This window comes from Sturnira hondurensis, unplaced genomic scaffold (genome assembly GCF_014824575.4).
Source record: "Sturnira hondurensis isolate 20B ecotype Veracruz unplaced genomic scaffold, ASM1482457v3 Scaffold0010428, whole genome shotgun sequence".
Lineage (NCBI taxonomy): Eukaryota > Metazoa > Chordata > Mammalia > Chiroptera > Phyllostomidae > Sturnira > Sturnira hondurensis.
The window spans coordinates 24,502,370-24,519,644 of NW_028083059.1; positions in this window are offsets into that span (position 1 = coordinate 24,502,370).

Genomic DNA, 17,275 nt, shown 5'->3' on the forward strand with positions numbered 1-17,275 from the left:
ATTCAGGAGACAGCAATACTCACAAATTTGAATATATATATTTATATTTAACAAAATCCACACACACAATCCCAACACACACAATCCCAACCTGTACAGTTATTTTGCAATTCCACAAAATAATTATATAATTTTCTGGTAAAAGATGATTTGCAAAACTATGGAATATATTATGAAACAACAGAAACAATGAGTTTAGTAAGCAAAGTTTAGCCTTCCAAAGAATGAAATATATTTTAATGCAGTAGTTTTTGATTACATTATTGTACTGACCTGAAAATATATCAGTGAAAAAAAATAGAAATTTCAGAAATAGATATAATTGTATGTGGTAATTTAAAATATAAGGAAGTATGCCCTGGCTGGTGTAGCTCAGTGGATTGAGCACAGGCCTGCGAACCAGAGGATCGCGGTTCGATTCCCAGTCAGGGCACATGCCTGGGTTGCAGGCTGGTTCCCTGCAGGCCAACTCCCAACAGGGGACACACAAAAGGCAACCATACATTGATGTTTCTCTCTCTTTCCCCTTCCCCTCTAAAGGTAAATAAATAAATTTTAAAATAAATAAATAAATAAAATATAAGGAAGTACATTTCACAAAATATTGGCAAAAGGAATAATGTTTAATAAGCAATGCTGCAATACATAAATAATTTATAAAATTTTGATCACATTTTAACATATTGAACAATAAACTCTAGTTAGATTAAACAATTGAAGTCACAAGAAGTCCAATCATCTCAAAAATCTTGCAAGATTTTCAAGTACAAATTGCATAGTATGACTGAGAAGGCTTTTCTCACAGATGCTAAGTGCACTACTCAAGGTCATTGAGCTAATTAGTAGATGAGTAAGGAGTCAAACACAACATTCATTTGAATACAAAATCTATAATTTTTAAACTACAATTCTATATAAAGTGCATAGAATAGGGACTGGCATATTCCTTGCCTGCCCTACTCTGGAGGAGAGTTGCAGAACTGGGTGAAATAAGTAAATCAGTTTGCGTAGAAATACCACTGTAGAAACTACCATTCTGGAAACAGTGTAAGTTAGTGCTATACTTTTTCATAATATTGGCAAAAGTTAACCAGAGACATTAACACATATAAACCTCCTGAGCTAATAATTCCTGGTAATCATTTCATGAAAGTAATAAAAAAGTTAGATAAACGTGCTTTCTGCATAAAAGGTTTTATTACAGGTCCTATGAGATAGTAAAAAAATTAAAAATAATCTAAAATTTGAAGAATTGACATGACTTAATTAAATTATGCTACATTAGCACAATAGAATACTAGGGGTTATTTGTAAATAATTGTATAGATAATGTAGCAAAAGGAAGAACATAAATGTAGTCCTTGTAAAATCACAGTTGAATACAATAGAGCTTATAGAGAAAACTGGAGCACAGAAAGTCACACATTCAGTTGTCATCTTGTCGGAATGACAGGTAATTTTTTCTTTGCTCCTATTAAAAGTGTTTTTATGTTTGTTCAATTCATAAAATTAGAAGATAATACATTTAGACGATTTATTTAATACATTCATTAATATAATTATTACTTCAAAATATGAACATAAGCATTTGATAGTTAAATAAAAAATAATATAAGCTTTAATTAAATTGGTTTAGCTTTTACAGAGACAAATTTAACATATTAAATAATATGTATTTCATTTTGTCTTCCATTCTGTCCAAATTGAAGTATAATTAACTTCTTCTTTAATTCTTAAATTGATACCTAATTAATAATTAATCACTGTGGGAAGAAATTTTGTCTAAACTTTTATAGGATCTACTCTGAGTAAGGCTAGATAATCACTTTGGTAGTCTTTGAAGAATCTAAAGCTTTTCTGACTTTGTTCATTAATGTGCCATTTTGAAAGCCAAATTAATAAACTCTTTCCTCTATAGCTCATCTTTATCCCATAAATTCATCTCACTAATGCTAATGGGAAGATAATGACAACATTCTTCTGTCATAAACCACCCTCTTTTCTTTAATAGATAAAGACTGATGATGAGTCTAAGTAAGAGAATATCGGCCAAGGAGGGTACAGAAAGAGAGACAGAAATTGTATACAACTGGTTGTGACCTCTTTTACAAGCTTTAAAGTACACATGACACTATTGCTTCTACTTCTAAGTATTTAAAAGACATTAGCCTTATTTTGAAATAAAAATTAAAAAAACATTTTCTTGTTTATGAGATTACAGTTGTCGCATTTTTCCCCTTTAGACCCCCTCCACCTGGCCTGCCCCCCCACTTCCACAGTCAAATCCCCACCACTGTCCATGTCCATGGGTCTTTCATGTATGTTCTTTGACTAATCTTTTCACCTTCTTTCATTCAGTCCCCTCTTCCCCCATTCCCTACTTAGAGCTGTCAGTCTGTTCCATGAGTCCATCCCCCTGGTTCTATTTTACTCATTAGTTTATTTTGTTGGTTAGATTCTTCTTATACATGAGATCCTATGATATTTGTCTTTTACCAACTATAAAATTTCTGTAATGGGAAGACTACTTTGCATATTTTTATCTTTGGATTCTACCATCTGCTGTTCCCAATAATAGAATTAATTGGATTTAAGACATCAATTATTCTAGAAGCCTTACCATTATGTCATGGGCCATTAAGGAAAAAAATACTACCAATTAAACTATAGAACAATCTTTTCTTATCTATTAGATGTGTTACTTTACACTTATATAGGGGGCTCTTTGAGACTTTAGATAGAGGTCTTACTGTATCATTGCTGTGCCTACATAAAAAAATAAATAGAAGGAAACCAAACCAATTAATATATTTCTAAAAGTTTTTTGCACTCAGATCCAACTTCTATGAAGCTTTCTTTAAATTGGAGTTGTGATCCTCTTTGTCTACGCAATAGTGTCCTCTGTGCCATCAAGAATCATAGTTAGATGGATATTCTGAAAAGTACCCCTTTGTTGTCCTGGGTTTCTTCCAAACAGCTAACACTCATTCAACTAGTTTTTATCTAAGGGCTTCCTTGAATATCACCAGAAACATTTCTTCTCTTCTTCTCCTTCAGATATTTGCTTAAAGACCCTTTATCAGCAAGTCCTTCCTCATGTTTCATATATAAATTGCAAAAACATCACCCATATTTGTATCGCTCTTTTCTTATTTTTCTGGATAGCACTTATCTCTATCTGCCATCAAAACATTTCCTTGTTTATGTATTTATTGTCTGTTCCTCTGAACATGCTAGGCTGTAGTTTTATGTGAGCAGAATATTTCCTCCTCCTTTAAATGTTGTTTTTTATACAGCACGGTGCCTGTCCTATAATAGGTGCTCAATGAATAACTTAAATAATGAAAAAATGACTACTCACTTAAACTATAGAAAATTCAGTAAAGGACATAGTTCACAGGAACTCCCTCCCTTTGAAAAACAGGGTACACAGGCGTAGGAGACCATTCTGCGTGGCGTGGGCCCAGCTCCCACTGGGAGATGCATAGGACCCACGCCCACAGAAAGGTTCTTCCATCGGGGATCAGGCTTGCTATGTACCTAGGCCACTTAGAGTCATGCTGTTGGCAAAAAAGCTTCCTCGCCCGGATTTGTGGCAAGCATTTACTGCAAAGTAACTTTCTAAAAACCATACTAACCTTCCTAGGACCAGTGTAACCAGTTCAAGCACTCTTGCCTTTTCATTTGCAAATATCTCTCTTCTGTAATGTGATTGCCAGCATTTGTTTTCTGTAAAAGGTAACCACCTAAAGCGAACCTGTGTGTAGTAAATGAGGACCATCTTGTAACGTGAAGAGAAACCCAATAAAGGCTGGTCTGGCAAGGGCCGGGTCTTTTGCTCCCCTTGAGAGAAAAGCCACACCAGCCCTTTCCTTCCACAGGACTCCATAGTCCGTGTGAATGTCTCATTTCATCCATAATGACCCGGACACTGTAGGCTGGTGTCCGCATCCTGCAGGTTTTGGGTGCAGTGTTTCCTTTTATTCTGAATAACTTAATGGTAGAATGGATTCTGGTTAACTCTTGGCTTATCAGCCATATAACTCTTTTCTAGATATTTATTTTCTCAAAAATTCACTTGTTTGGATGTATGTACTTAATTAGATACTAAGTGTAAATAGTTTGGTAAATAGCACATAGTAAATATACTATAAATATTAGCTATTATTAAGTTTTAAACTCAAAGTCTTTGGGCCTCTTTTCTAGCATCCTATATGAGCTTGAGCAAAATTATTAAAATCTATTTGAAATGCGTCATGTGCCAAATACACATAAAGGAGCACATACAATTATGTGGGACAGGACAAAATAACTGTTCATTTAAATACAATAAATATGAACTTTACCCCAAATTTGTCTTCTTAGGAATCAACTAATGATTCAGATAGTGATGGGTAGATAGGTCCTGCTGCGTTCCTATCGTAATATCTACTCGTGAGTAGACTGTACGCTTCCAAGTAAATTACATTATAACCAGTATAAAAAACAAACACAGAGGTGTTCAGGCTTCTGCTCACAGTGATTTTTTTGTTTTCTATTTTTTCATTTTCCAGCAGAATACTGATCTCTATCATCACAATACACTTAACAGTTATTTGTGTGAGAAAGGAACAAACAGTTGAGTGCCTACTCTGAACTACATACAGTACTGTGATATATGTATTATTATTACTGCTGTATTATTTTTGTCAGGTATTTGTCACATTTTAAATTTACATATTTTTGTTCCATTTTCTCTCTCTTTTTCCTTTCACTAGTTGTTTCTAGTGTACAACTTAGCGGTTAGATAATCATATACGTTACCCAGTATTCCCTTCCTGCTATTCCACCTGAAATAGTTTCCCTCCAGCTGTTCTCAGGGCTTGCTAGAGTTTACTCATCCTCTTATACACTTTGAGCTTTCCTCAGCTAATTTGAAAGGTGCCACAAATCTTGACTAAATATTCTCTCATATTGCATCATATTAATTTTCTTAATGGCACTGTACAATTTGTATGTACGCATATATTTTGGAACAGTTGTTTTCTTTTTGATTTCTCCCACTAGTATACAATCCAATGAGGACAAGAATGATTCACTACATATCCAGTACCTACCAGAATATCTGACACACAGAAAGTAATGGATGAATGCTTTCAAATACATTAATTAAATAAAGAACATTCAGCAAAATGCAGTGGAGAGGTGAACAAATTCTTGGAAAATATTTGGCAATTTATTTTGTTAAATCATATATACAACTTTGGGATTACAACAGATAAATTGTTACCCTCTTTTAATGTAAAAATGAGCACACTTTGTAGCTTTTCTCTGACATTTGCAAATCATTAGTTATTTGAGGCCAAATACAAGACTATTGGATTGGTATAGTATGAACATAAACACAAAGGATTATGAATTCAAGGATATCTAGTATTTCACCCTGGTTTTCATTCTAACTGTGTTTGGGGGAAGGTCATTGAATTCTCTCTTGGTCTGGTCTCCTCTCCTGTGACATGGCGGATTTGGAATATCCTTGTAAATCCTAAGTAGCTTGAAATTTTAATTTAAAACTTTCTTGGTATTGATTTAACTTTTGTGATACAGTCTAAAGCAGAGCAACTTGCATTTGCTTTTAATAAAAGTGACTTTGTTAGTTCTACTAACGTTCTAACTCCATTTTGTTATCAGCTGCCATCTTAGGAGGAATGGAGGGATAAAAAGTTGGCAATTTACACAACACTGTCAGATCCTGAGCTCTGAGCTTCGAAGCTAAAAAAACCTGTGCATATTTAGTGGAAATAATAGAAGATATTCTAACCTGAAAAATGTTTGATTCTCTGTGGAAATCAACACCTGCTTTTTTGCTGCTTAATGCCATTATTGTGATCTGTGTGGAAGTTCTGAAGAGATTCAGCTATGCCTCTGCTGGGGGAAAAATGGTAGGTATGTCCCACAGAGAATAAGTCTGTTAACTCCAAACAACTGACCTGCATGTGGATTTCCCATAAGGCACTCTTATGCCCAGTAAAAGAAAGCAAAGTTCAATGTTATCTGTCAGCATGCTGCTAGCCATCAGTGGAATTCTATTCAGCCTTTCCCTCTAAGGGCATATTTGGAATTGCGATCTGATGACTATTTAAATACAACTCATAAAGGTTCATACTCCTTGAAATGTTTCAGTTTCCAGTTGCCTATCACTTTCTTATTCAATCTAGTTAGTCTCAGTAACACTCTCACAGGCACTCTCAATTCTTGTATCTTCTTAATATTTCACAGATCCTCTATGTTGACGTGGTCTAATAATTGTGTCAAGAGTGTATGTTCATGATATAGTGCTTCCTATAAGCTAGGCTTTGGTCCTCTGATCCAGACCTTAAGAGCAGAAAAGTGCCCAGCAATCTTAACAACCACCAGTCCTACAGATGACACCAGCACTGAGAAATAGCAGAGTGTCAACAGAGGTGACTGTGCTATTCTCTTTATTAATGCTGGTTCATTCATCTTTTATTAATGCAGATTCGATTGAAATCTATACCAACCTAACAATACTAATCACTGAGAAACAATCAGTAATAACGTTACACAAGAGAACTGGGAAATAACAAACCAGAGTCCCAGAGTCTCAGTCTGCAGGTCTGGGAGATAGCATGATGAGCAAGGGGACATCAGCATCTTTCAAGGAAGTATCTCTGGAGCCAGGTGGTTAGCAGGGCAGATAAAGTCCCCAGCCCAGCAGGGTAAACCGCCTGGCAACCAATGCTAAGGCAGGTCAGTGTGGCATGGAGCAGCACTCTGATGTGCGGAGCTTGGCTATCTCAGCAGTGGTCTGGAGCCTGCCTTAGTTATACATTGAAAGTGGTGTACTCTACTATTCTGGGTCTCTTGATGAGTGTCTTGACATCCCTGATGCCAAGTGGGGAACTTCCCCAGGAATATATCTATGGGTGGTCCTGCTCTGCAGACATGGCTGTTCTGGTCACATGTGCAGAGATGTCTTAGGTGTGTCTCCTTGTCAGGTGTGTCTACCATGACTTAGGTAGTTTTCCTCTTGAGCCAAAGTGTCATGGCTGACTGGCAACCATCTTGGTTAACACAAGTGACTCCATTTTGTCTTAGATACTTTATGCTGTTTTGACAGGACAAATACCATTTTATTGGTTCTGCCCTCCACAAATTCCTTCTATTAATACTATTTTCAAAACCCAGCATAGGATATCACAAAATCATACAATGATAAAAAAACCCATTCAAAATGCAAGATAGATCAATGAATTTTAATATAACAAAGTATAAAAGAGTTACTGATAGGGTTTCAGATTTCACATTGCAACTAACTTTCAAGAAACTAGCTGAACTTTGCTGTTAAAGCAAAGAGAAATAACCAAAACTACCAGAAAAGCAGAAAAGCATTAAATGTATCTCTTCCAACCATACATGTGTGTGAAACCAAATTTTCTACTTCCGCTTTAAGCAAAACCACATATTGTAACAGACTGAATGCAGAAGCAGATATGGGAGTCTCACTATCTTCTACTAAACCAGACTTTAAAATGTAAAAAACAATGTATAAATGTATAAAACAACGTATAAATGTATAAAACAATGCCAGTGTTTTCAAACAATTTTTGCTCTTTAAATATAGATATTTTCATAAATAAACCAGCATTTATGGAAATGAGAAGACTTGATCTAAGAGAATGCACACATCAGAATTATTATACACCAACGAAATGCAAATTGGAATCACAGTGAGATATCACATCACACTTGTTAGAATGGCTAATGTAAAAAGACAAGAAAAAGGATGTGAAGAAAAGGGAACCCTTATGTACCATTGATAGAAATGTAAATTGGTGCAGCCACCATGAAAACGGTATGAAGGATTCTTTAAAAACTAAAAATACACACCCTGGCTGGTGTAGCTCAGTGGGTTGAGCGTGGGCCTGGGAACCAAAGGAACGCGGTTTGATTCCCAGCCAGAGTACATGCCTGGGTTGCAGGCCAGTTACCAGCAGGGGACACATGAGAGGCAACCATACATTGATGTTTCTCTCCCTCTCTTCTTCCTTCCCCTCTAAAGATAAATAAATAAAATCTTTAACAAATAAAATATATTTAAAAAAATTAAAAATACAACTACCATATGATCCATCAATTCTACTTCTGGGTATTTATCTGAAGAAAATGAAAATACTAACTCAAAATGATACATATACCCTTATTTTCATTGCAGCATTATTTACAAAAGCCAAGAAATGGAAGCAACCCGAGTGTTCATCCCTGGATAAAGAAATTGTGAGATACACACACACACACGCATACACACACAATGAAATTTGCCATAAAAAGAATGAAATTCTGCCATTGTGACAACATGGATGGACCTGTAGGGTATTGTGCTCAGTAAAACAAGTCAGTAAGGGAAAGACAAATACCATATAATCTCACTTATATGTGGAATCTAAAAAATCTCATGCAACAACAAAAACAAACTCACAGACACAGAAAACAGAGAACAAATCAGTGGTTCCTGGAAGAAATGCATGAAGGAAATAGAATATATTTTCTCTCTAAATAAATAAACATAATACAATTTAAAAATGAAGAATTGCATGGGTTGGTTTCAAAAGCCTTTGAAGAAAGATATTCCTCACAGCACTAACTATGAACGCAAAGATTTGGAGTCAGCCTACATGTTATTCACTAGATGACTACGACTAGATGAGTAATAATCAAAATACTTTATTCAATACTTGCCATGTGTCCCTGCTATTTTAAATTCTTTATTTATTACATATTAGAGTCACGTGATCCTCACAACAAACCTATGAGAAAGGTACCACCATTACTTTTATTTTACAGGTGAAAAAGTGAGCCCTGAGATGACAATGGCTTGCTCATAAACATGTAACCATGTAGAAACTTTATTTTTTAAATATGACCTTTTCCCCCTTCCTTTCCTTTTGTCTCAAGCTGGCCTCATCTAACACCCTGACCTGCCTGCCTTTTTTCTCCCTTACACAAATCATGAAGCCCTCAGGACAATGAGGTTCTCATCAGCGTTAAATAACCTTAGGAACAAAACCTCAGGTGTGTTGACCCCGGAGACAGTTGGTTAAACTAGAGGTGACATCTAGGCCTCAGTTGCATTTCAGCTCCAGGTCTGGAAAAGCAGCAAAACCAGATGAAACAATGCTATGGTTCACATCAGGACAGGCTGTACTGACCAACTACCTCCTAACTCAGCATTGACTAGTCAACAAAGATCACAATCATTATCAAAGCCCTAGGTTCCTTCATCATTGTGGTTAATGATCTTCTCCTACATACTTTCCTTGCTGTCAACTTTTGATAGTATCTCATTGGGCTTTGATGTGCACAGGCTAACTGACCCCTTCATCCAGTAACAGTGGGGCAAAACTTGACCCCTTAATCTCACTTTAGAGTCTATGTGTTTTATCATATTCAAGTTCCTGAAAAAGTTTCTTATTTGCATAGAACAAAGAACCAATGAGCATTCAGGGACAATGGGGGAACACTGCATAGCTTCACATGGGTAGAAGTTCTAAAACCAACATCAACTTAAAAAATATAGGGAAGAAGGTGAATTGTATTTGCAACTGTATTGCAATTACTACATAGGAAATTACATTTGTATACATTTTTGAAACATAAAACTGTACCATATTGTTTTCAAGGATAAAGAAGTATCTCAGTAAATGTACAGAAGTTGAAGTCAAAAGATACTTATTTCTTACTCCAGATAAATGTCTAATAATGGGGAAGAAATGGAATAGAAAATAAATCAGTGTGAATGCATAAATAAACAAAATAAAAGGGTCCTTTTCAAAATAATGATAGTATGTCATGAATGAAATAGTACTGTTAACTCAAAATTTAATACCAAGGTTAACAAAAGCAACAAAGTAATATCTACTTCTTTCCATACTTCCCTAAAGACACAATTTGCAATCTTCTTGAAAATTCTCTCCTCTTTGTCACCTGGAAACCATATGCCAAGGTCACTGTGGAACAGGTAGCTTTTTCTTTCAGCCTTACTTCTAACCAGCCTCTGAGATTTGGACCCTGATCTCTGAGGCTTTCCTCAGCAAGAAAGGTGAGATGCAGCACCTGCAAAGCTTGTAAAGTAGAACAAAATTCCTGGAAGAACAAGAACCCTCATAATAATCCTTTCCAGCAACTAAAAACATTAAATATTGCAACATAAAATATGCTCTACTCTTTACCAAACTCATATGCCCTTTTATTTTGCCTCTTCATGATTTTCTCTGTGCTGGAAAAGAAAATATCATTTCACAATTTAGCTAGCATGAGAATTCAGTGAGTCAGGATGCTAACCTCATGGTAAGATTTTGCTTTTGTCAAGGTCATTTTATTTTGTGCTTTCTATTCCATAGGAAAATCAGGATATTTCACTGAGTTTTGCTTAACTAAGCACTGAAACAATGAAAACTGTAATCTGCCTCTTAAAAACCCTCAATGTCTTCTCTTTCATAAGCACAGTCATATCTTGTACCTCCTTCAAGATAGAAAAACCTAACATTAAAATGTAATTTTGTGAGGTTCCCAGTATTTATTTTCCTCCCTCCTCTGTGTGGGGCTCCACTGGTATTGGGACCCTGAGGCCTAGGGCCAATCCAGGAATCACAGAAACTTAACTGTGCCTTGTCTGCCTCCACCCTGCCTATCTTCCCCCCTCTCTGTGACAGCAGGTGTGTCTTCCACAGTAGTGGCCATGTGCTCAGGCAGTAGTACAGGGAAATAAACCCTGCGGTTGCATATAAGGAGCAATTTCCCTATTGAAAGTTCCATTTGTTTTATTTCTCTTCACTATACAAAACTAGGGCTTAGAAAATTAGACATAGCCCTTAATACCTGTAGTTCTGTAGTTCTAAGGAAGAAGAAAAGGGATTTAATGTTCAAGGGACCTTGTACCTCTGAAGTAGGCAGTTAGATAGACATGAGCAGAGTAGGAACGATAGGCCAGTAACAGAAGGTCACCAGGGCACAAAGCCCCAGGTGTCTGGCAACAGACAATTGTAAGGTGGGACCTCACCCCTAGGTTGATCCTTCCCCCTCTAGCATGTGATTGGCCATGTGATTTAGACCCTGCCCTGACCTTTCCTCCCGTGGCATGTTGAGAGTTATTTCACAGACCCTCCCTTAAAGGAAGAACAAAGGGTCAGAGAAAATCCTCATATGACTCCAATACAAGCCCTGGCATGACCACTCCATTAACCATTAGCCATCAGGACAATGAGCTTCTGGTTCACATTAAATAATCTTAAAAACAAACCCTTGGATCTGTTGACCACAAGGACAGTTGCGGAAAACTGGAGATAACTTCTAACACTCAGTTGTGTTTCAGCCTCAGGTCCAGAAAAGCATGAAGACCTGGCAGGGTGATGCTATGGCTGACATCAGGACTAGCTGTGATGACTAATGACCCCCTGACCAGGGGCTGCCAATCAGTAGAGACCAAGACCCTGAAAGGACACACCTGGAAAGCTGATGAATATTTTATTGTGATCCTCCTCTGAGACTTCCAGATAAAACCCTTAAGACAAATGAATGACTCAGCATGGGTCTGGTGTTCTCTCTCTCTCTCTCTCTCTCTCTCTCTCTCTCTCTCTCTCTCTCTCTCACTCACTCTCTCTCTGTAGCATGCCCAGAGCCTTTCCCTCTTTCATTCTTCTTCCTAGTGCATTTTCTTTCTCCTAGGCTCCAGGGGCTTTTCTTTTGCCTCTGTAACTTGCTTCCTGAGCCCACACAGCCCAGCTGGCTCACTTCTTCCATGGCTCATTTCTTCTACCTCTGTGACTTCCTAAATAAACTTGTGCATGTATTTGCATTTTAGCTCTGAATTCTTTCTTAGCCAAAACCTAAGAACCGAGTTGAACCAATATCTAACATCTGGTGCCATTTTGCCTGTAGCAATTCCAAATGTCAAATAAATATGACAGCTATCCTTCTGATCATATCTATAATGAAATTATAAATTATTTAGAAGTAAAACAAACTGTATGTAAAGTACTCTATAAAAATAGGGTTGAATAAGTCCCTAGAAATTGTGAGAATTCCACCAGGACAATACACCATTTTTATAGAAGAGAGTTGGCAGGCTTGGTCATTCAGGCTGGTATCACATCATTACTGTAACTGCACAGGTGGCCAAAGGCAGTAAATTACAAACTTGTGGGGTGCAAATTATAAAACTTAAACAATTTCTTCACCCAAAATTCCATTCAGGTTTTCCTTTCAGATTCCAGCAATTTTTATTGCCTTGATTATTATTCAACTTGGACAGATTTATGGCCCAGGAATCCTTTTGAAGAGGATTGAAAATTTTATTTTTTGTTACTTCTATAAAGCCAATTTTTTAAAAAGTTGATGATTTCAAAGTATATAGAAAACTTTACATGATTTTTTACATAATTTATCATCTCAAATAAATATCCCCACCTAACCTATGAGCTAAGAATGTAACTTTTTAATTGATTTCCTAGGGCTAGTATGGCGATCTATGAATAGAACACCTCTAAATATTTTTTGTTGGCGATGATTAGTGTCCACTCATTCATTCATTCATTCATTCAATTATTCAACCCAAAACATGTTTATTACAATCTAGGCTCTGGATTAAAACTGGAAGTACAAAGACAAATCAAATATAATTGCTTTCCTCCAGAGGCTAACTCTAACAGCAGAGAAACACCTGTCAACAATCATTAGCTAGGCCAGTCAGAGTAAAGGTAAACTCAGTGAAAGCAGATATGATGGAGCCCGTGAGTCCCCAACTGAGGGGTGTGTGGAGGTTGCTATGGGAACACAGAATAAGAATCTGAGCCTCGGGCTGGAGAGGAAGGAATTGCCAGGGGCAGTCCATCTTGAATAGGACTGAAACACCAGTAAAAGCCAGAAGCGAAGTGGGCAGGAGCGGAACTCCCCATGGAGCACCCAGCCACGGACAATGGATAGAGTGGAGAGCGTGGGGCTTTGACTGGAAGACAGAAGGAACTAACTGGATCAGATCGAGTCTCTTCTAATTCTTAGTTGGAGGCTCTTGGACAAGTTTCTTGAACTCTGGGTCTTAGTTTTCTCATGTTTAAAATGAAATGACAAAAATGATCCCACCAAAAAAGCATGTTTTAGTTAATGAGATAATATACTTAGTATAGAATCTGGCACATACTAAGGGATTAGGAACCATGGAGTTCTTTTTTATTTCTACCTGTTTTCCCTCCTCTCTGAGCCTGTGCCTCCATTTTCCTGTGACTTCCTGCAGTATCCACAAAGGAAGCTCTTGGTATAGTTAAATGCAGTAGTCACACAAACCTTATTCTTAGGAGGCCTCCTCTCAAGTTTGGACCCAAGGAATGATGTCGACTCCGGCCTGGGAAGTCTTTGTGTTGTGGCTGCAACGGGTAAATTTACACAGACTATAGAAGTCCTGGGGAGAAAAAGGGATGACATGGCTGCTCTGTAAGTGAGAGAGAGGGCTGCGACCCCTGCCTGGACAGGCTTTTATGGTTTTTCTAGGTCCATTACATCAAGGATGCTCCTCATTTACTATGCACAGGTTTGCTTTAGGTGGTTACATTTTACATAAAACAAAAGAGGGGATGTTGCTAATTACATCAAAGAAGAAGGATATTTGCAAATATAAAGGGAAAGGTGGTTGAACTGGTTACACTCCATAGTTGGGAAGTTTAGCTTAGATTTTAGGAAGTTACTTTAAAGATACGCAGTAAGCATTTCTGCCTCAATTCAGGGTGAGGGAGTTTTAGCAAAATCAAGCCTCATAGTGGCCTAGGTACATTACAGGCCTGATTCCCATTGGGAGGACCTACCCATGAGCATGGGTCTTGTGTGCCAGACCATGATCCCCACTGGCTTTTCCAAGAGGGAGCTGGGCTACATTTCCCACTGCCATGAAGAATGGTCTCCTATAAAGAAAAAATGAGAGCAACGCACTTCTCTAAATTCTGGACCCTGGCTATGCTGTGGTCCCATGAGCTAAATAACTTCCTGTTCCTCTGCCAGTAGTGACAGGACCTCCATTCAAAGGAAAATCACCCTTCAGTCAGCAATGTTGAAGTACATTTATGAAATGCCTATTATATGCCCAATGGTAGACAAGTACAATAGGTAATAAAGTGATACTAACTAATAAATGAAGTCCTGAAGTGGGCATGAGGAGACAAGGGAAATAAGAAACTCTTTCGGGGTGAATTAGATCTGCAGACAAGAAGGGTTGCCAGAAAGAATGCATGAGTTAAAAAATCCAAGAAATGTTTAATGGAGAAGATGAGAGTAAATTAGAACATTGAAAACTATTCTCAGTGTTCTCATGTTCTGTTTTTCCACATACAGGTTGCTTTGAAAAAATATATAAATAATACGTTTGGTTAAACCCATTTAATAAGCTTAGTAATACCTATTTATTGAGAAGGTATTTATACATTCTTGGTGCTTGGTAAGGATTAATTGCTTTCACCAGATTTTTTTGCCAGCTTGCTTACTCCTTCTGGAAGGCAAATATGCTTGGAATTTATGTTGATATAACTGTATGAAATGCCTGGCCCATATCTAAGTAGGCAATTAATCAGAGGACTCAAAAAGCCTCATAAAAGATGCTTTTTTTCACGTGAAAAGTGGGCCTAGAGGAAATGATAAGTCAAATGTTGAGTTCTTAGTGTGCTAAAGTAAGCCTCTTTAGTAGCTTTGTAAGACAGACATTTAAAACAGCCATTTTAACGATTTCTGTTCAATATAGTGTTGGAATTCTTAGCCACAGCAATAGGACAAGAAAAGGAAAGAAAAGGCATACAAATCAGAAAGGAGGAAACAAAACTGTCATTGTTTGCAGATGACATGCTAGTGTACATAGAAAATCCTATAGACGCCACATCAAAACTGCTCTACCTAATAAATGAATTTGGCAAAACAGCAGGATACAAAGTCAATATCCAAAAATCAAAGGCATTTTTGTATACCAACAATGAAATAGCAGAAGCAGAAATCAAGAAAAAAAATCTCATTCGATAGAGCAAAAACAAAAATAAAATATCTGGGAATAAACGTAACCAAGAAGGTAAAAGACCTGTATGCAGAAAACTACACAACACTGAAGAAAAAAATCAAGGAAGACAGAAACAAATAGAAACGTATACCGTGTTCATGGATTGGAGGAATTAACATCATCAAAATGTCCATACTACCCAAAGTAATTTACAGATTCAATGCAATACCTATTAAAGTACCAATGACGTACTTCACAGACATAGAACAAACACTTCAAAAATGTATATAGAACCATAAATGACCCTGAATAGAAGTTGCAATTTTGAGAAAGAAAAACAAAGTAGGAGGGGTGACAATACCTGATACCAAACTATATTACACGACCACTGTAATTAAAACAGCCTGGTACTGGCATAAAAACAGGCACATAGACCAATGGAACAGGACAGAGAGCTCAGAAATAAACCCAAGTCTCTACAGGCAATTAATATTTGACAGAGGGGGCAGTAACACAAAATGATGTAAAAATAGCCTCTTCAACAAATGGCATTTGGAGAACTGGACAGCTACATGTGAAAAAAAACAAAACTCGAGCACCAACTTACACCATACATCAAAATAAATTCAAGGTGGCTAAAAGACTTAAATATAAGCTGTGACACCATTAAAGTCCTAGAGGAGAACATTGGCAAGAAAATCTCAGATATTTCACACAGCAACATTTTTACTGATATGTCCCCTAGAGCAAGGGACATAAAGGAAAGAATAAACAAATGGAATCTTATCAAAATAAAAAGCTTCTGCACAGCTAAAGAAAACAGCATTAAAATAAAAGAGAACGAACTGTATGGGAAAACACAGTTGCCAATGATACCTCAGACAAGGGTTTAATTTCCAAAGTATATAAAAAACTTACACAATTCCCCTCTAAGAAAACAAGCAACCCAATTAAAAATGGGCAAAGGACTTGAACAGACACTTATCCAAGGAGAACATACAGAGAATCAAGAGACACATGAAAAAATGCTCAATATCACTAGCTATCAGAGAGATGCAAATTAAAACCACAATGAGATACCACTTCACACCAGTCAGAATGGCCATCATAAACAAGGCAACAAACAACAAGTGTTGGAGAGGTTGTGGAGAAAAGGGAACCCTATTGCACTGTTGGTGGGATTGCAGACTGGTACAACCACTATGGAAAACACTATGGAATTTTCTCAGAAAACTAAAAATGGATTTACCTTTTGACCTGGCAATTCTACTACTAGGATTATACCCTAAGAACCCTGAAACACCAATCTAAAAGAACCTATGCACCCCAATGCTCATAGCAGCACAATTTACAATAGCTAAGTGTTGGAAGCAACCTAGGTGCCCCTCAGTAAATGAATGGATCCAAAAACTGTGATACATTTACCCAATGGAATTCTATGCAGCAGAAAGAAAGAAGGAACTCTTCCTACCCTTTGCAACAGCATAGATGGAATTGGAAAGCATTATGCTAAGTGAAATGTACCAGGTGGTGAAATGGTCTCACCTTTAACAGGAACCTAAACAACAAAACAAACAAGCAAAATATAACCAAAGACACTGAAATAGAGAACAAGTTGACAGTGTCCAGAGGGCAGAAGGGAAGGAATTTCAGGGGGAAGGGGGAAGGGTTTACAGGAACAAGTCTAAAAGACACATGGACATAAACTAGGTGGGTGGAAATGGGAGGGAGAGGGAAGGGCTGGGTGGATGGGCTGAGATGGGAGTAAAATACAGAAAACTGTACTTGAACAACAATTAAAATAAATAAATAAATAAAATTAAAAAAATAAAACAACTATTTTATTTAGTTCCTGACTCCTTTGATCAGATGGATTGCATCCTGGTTTGGGTCAGCGCGGCTGGCCTCTGATGAGCTCTCTTAGTCATCCACAATCAGCTGGAGGGTTGGCTGGTAGCTGGATAATGTGGGACCAATTTGCTCCTATGTCTGTACTCCTTAGTGATTCTGATATTAATACAGCCCGAATTTAGCATAATAAATTATTTCATATTTACTTTTCTACTTGCTAACAAAGACATTTCAAGTGTAAGTGAAAAAATTTTCTTCATACGCTACTTATTATATTTTTGTTTTCAGAAATGCAGTCCAGAGAAAAGTGCTTCATTCCTTAGTAAGATGACATATTCCTGGTTTAACAGGTAGGAATTTTACTAATTTGTTTGTAGTATACCACAGAGGAAGATTCTA